Below are 4370 nucleotides of genomic sequence, written 5' to 3'. Positions count from 1 at the left end.
GTTTGGGGTTCTGTGAATGAGACCTGCTGTCCTGTCTGGTGTCTCTCCCTGTGTGTGTGTGTGTGTGTGTGTGTGTGTGTGTGTGTGTGCCTGTGTTTGTGTGTGTCTATTTAAAACATGGCTTGCACTCACCCGATATTTAAATCAACCCGACGACAACCGCAAACATTACAGTAATTAAGACAAAATGATATCCGACCCGCTTATTTACAAAATGTGCGCTTTTGGTTAATGTAGCCTAACATGCAGTGTAGCCTAATTGAGCCTGTAAAAACATAAACAGGAACAGAAACTAAGCCCTCCTTAGCACAGTCTTCCCACATCTCCATTTGGGTAAACTTTGTGTAGTTTTGGTGTAAATGAGGCCAAAGCACATGGAAATATATGTGTCATATGTGTTTTTCCTACCGGATGTGTAAACAGGGCCTCAGTAGTCATCTGTCCAGCTTCTAGCAACAGCGTTTTAGTTGCAAACAAAATCAACCTGAGCGTGCTCAGGTGATGTGCTCAGGTGACGTGCTCAGGTGACGTGCTCAGGTGATGTGCTAGACGTGCTCAGGTGACGTGCTCAGGTGACGTGCTCAGGTGATGTGCTAGACGTGCTCAGGTGATGTGCTAGACGTGCTCAGGTGACGTGCTCAGGTGACGTGCTCAGGTGACGTGCTCAGGTGATGTGCTAGACGTGCTCAGGTGACGTGCTCAGGTGATGTGCTAGACGTGCTCAGGTGACGTGCTAGACGTGCTCAGGTGACGTGCTCAGGTGACGTGCTAGACGAGCTCAGGTGACGTGCTAGACGAGCTCAGGTGACGTGATAGACGTGCTCAGGTGACGTGCTCAGGTGATGTGCTCAGGTGATGAGCTCAGGTGACGTGATAGATGTGCTCAGGTGACGTGCTCAGGTGACGTGCTCAGGTGACGTGCTCAGGTGATGTGCTCAGGTGACGTGCTCAGGTGACGAGCTCAGGTGATGTGCTCAGGTGACGTGCTAGACGTGCTCAGGTGACGTGCTAGACGTGCTCAGGTGACGTGCTCAGGTGACGTGCTAGACGTGCTCAGGTGACGTGATAGACGTGCTCAGGTGACGTGCTCAGGTGACGAGCTAGACGTGCTCAGGTGACGTGCTCAGGTGACGTGCTCAGGTGACGTGCTCAGGTGATGTGCTCAGGTGACGTGCTCAGGTGACGTGCTAGACGTGCTCAGGTGACGTGCTCAGGTGACGTGCTAGACGTGCTCAGGTGACGTGCTCAGGTGACGTGCTCAGGTGACGTGCTCAGGTGACGTGATAGACGAGGCACTGTTGCTCATCTGTCTATCATGGTGCAAAGCCCGCCCAGACAATTTGATTGGTCCAAACAGCTCTGGTTCGGACATAGTTGCTTCAGACCGAACTTCCCGAGCTCAAATGTTGTGCGCGGGGCTCAGTTCGGCTGGCTTCCAGTGCCGAGTTTGGGACAAGTCATGATGGTCGTGCTTGTTTATTTTGGCTGTTATACTTTAAATGGCTTCAGAAGAAGTGCATAGCACATAACCAGCACTGCTGTCATCTTCTCTAAGAACCTCTCCAAAGGCTTCCCGTATGATAGATAGATAGATAGATAGATAGATAGATAGATACTTTATTGATCCCCAAGGGGGAATATGTGCTTTTCCTCAGAGGAGAGTCTTTTATTATTTAAAATTCTCGCGTCTCCAGCTTCTCTACCGTCTCCATCTTCATCTGTCTATCACACAGGTAGATAGGTCACACAGGTAGATAGGTCACACAGGTAGATAGGCCACACAGGTAGATAGGCCACACAGGTAGATAGGTCACACAGGTAGATAGGCCACACAGGTAGATAGGTCACACAGGTAGATAGGCCACACAGGTAGATAGGTAGATAAGTCACACAGGTAGATAGGTCACACAGGTAGATAGGCCACACAGGTAGATAGGTAGATAGGTCACACAGGTAGATAGGTCACACAGGTAGTCTATGGGGCAAGTTCACCCTCCATCACACAGGTAGTCTATGGGGCAAGTTCATACTGCTATCACACAGGTAGTCTATGGGGCAAGGTCATACACAGGTAGTCTATGGGGCAAGTTCATGCTGCATCGATTGAAGTCGATTGAATCTGTGTGTTTGTGTGCATGTGTCTCATTCCACCTTTTATATTTAGAATTAAATGAAATGAGCTGTATGACATGCCAAATTAGATAATTCATTATTAAATCATAATACTTTTACATTCCCTCACTATGCTTTTGCATTCCCTCATAATAACGTTTTGCGTTCCCTCATAATAACGTTTTGCATTCCCTCATAATAACGTTTTGCATTCCCTCACAATAGGCTATTTCATTAACCTACGAGCACATGGAGTTGGCTAGCCTACTATATGGAAAATACGTTGAAGTTCCCTTTGAGTTGGATCTGCTCCAAAAGATGATGCTTCTCCATTGCTGTGCTACACCTTCCTACAAAGTTATGTGAAAACTGCACTGTATTGTTGACATCGCGCACGAAGGAGCCTCTGGTTTAATAAACGGAAGCTCTTGATAGCGCACGCCACTAACGTCCATCACGAATGTTTATGGAATAAAACAGGTGTAGCTGTAAACAATAAACAGGTGCGGCTGATTGGTATTGCTGTTTGCGCTGTTACACTGCCCTGGTGTGAGCCACACACACACACACACACACCACACACACAAACACATGGACACACACAAGCGTGCATGCACACACACACACACACACACACACACACACACACACATGCACACACACAAGCGTGTATGGTATGGTATGGGAAGCCTACTTGCGTTTCTTTGGGAATCTGCTGTCTTGGTTTTGTTACTGTAATATTACAGTAGGTGACACATACAAAAAAAGGGTGAAAATAAGGCGGAAATAGGTGACTTTCCGATTTGTATTTTACATTAAGCGCAATTATACCACTGTATTTCTGACATATACACAGTCAGATTATTAAAAAAAAAGCCCTACCCTTAATCAAGACGACTCAGCAACCTAAATAGGCTTTAGTGCAGTAACACTACTTTATTACATCCTCTTACTGCAGCATAGCTAATCCACGGGGATTAAAAGAATTAGAAAGTTAAATGAAGTGACACAAGGAAATCCCTTTATGCATTTCTAACTAATCCACACAGTCAGGTAATCTCCGCTTTTACATCAAAGCCAAAGAGCAATTTGCATCAATATGTGTGACCAGCAGGGGGAGCTAGATGATACTACTTGGCTAGCGCTGCTGAGGAAGTTCTTCTCCGCACTGCAGTACAGTAACTTACAGTAATGGCTGATCTCCTGTTATGCTAATGCTAACTGACTGCGCTGTGTACACAGAATACATGAACAGAGGCGGCACACTGAGAGAAAAGGAAAGAGCAAATGAGAGAGATAACAACACAAAACACAGACAGACAGACAGACAGACAGACCGACAGACAGACAGACCGACAGACAGATAGATAGATAGATAGATAGATAGATAGAGGGAGAGATAGAGGGAGAGATAGAGGGATATATGGATAGATAGATAGATAGATAGATAGATAGATAGAGGGAGAGAGGGAGTGTTGGAGTACAACGATAAAGAGAGATGAAGGGATTTTGTAGACTTGCAGTGAGAGAGAGAGGAGGTGGGACAGAGGATGGTGTGTGAGTGTGTGTGTGTGTGTGTGAGTGTGTGTGTGTGTGTGTGTGTGTGTGTGTGTGTGTGTGAGTGTGTGAGTGTGTGTGTGTGTGTGAGAAAGGCTCATGTCTTGGCAGTGGTCGTGGCGTAGGAGGGGAATCTGTTTTACGACTTGGCTGGCGAGAACACAGACTGGGCAGGGACAGAAGCGTGGGAGTGTGTGTGTGTGTGTGTGTGTGTGTGTGTGTGTGTGTGTGTGTGTGTGTGTGTGTGTGTGAGTGTGTGTGTGTGTGTGCGTGAGTGTGTGAGGCCTTCAGGACAAAGCTACACTGTGCTCCCCTCTCCTCTACTCCTCCTCCTCCTCTTTCTCTCTCTCTCTCTCTCTCTGTCCCTCTCGCTCTCCCTCTCTCTCTCTTTCTCTCCCTCTATCTCTCTCTCTCTTTCTCTCCCTCTATCTCTCTCTCTCTTTCCCATGAGGTTAGGGCCAGCCGGGTGGCCAGTGTCCAGGATGTCCCGCGCTTGTCGATGGTTTCCTGGACACACTATGAGGCCACTGAGAGCAATGTGTGTGTGTGTGTGTGTGTGTGTGTGTGTGAAAGCTGCTAGAATCATAAATCAAAATATTGATTTTTTATTACAGAAAGAAAGAGGTCACACACACACAAACACACAGAGGACACACACAGTGTGGTGGCTAGGGTTGCCACCTGTCCCAGTTTTACCGGGA

This window comes from Alosa sapidissima, chromosome 21 (genome assembly GCF_018492685.1).
Source record: "Alosa sapidissima isolate fAloSap1 chromosome 21, fAloSap1.pri, whole genome shotgun sequence".
Lineage (NCBI taxonomy): Eukaryota > Metazoa > Chordata > Actinopteri > Clupeiformes > Clupeidae > Alosa > Alosa sapidissima.
The sequence above is the reverse complement of the archived record's forward strand: the minus strand, read 5'-3'. Positions refer to the sequence as shown.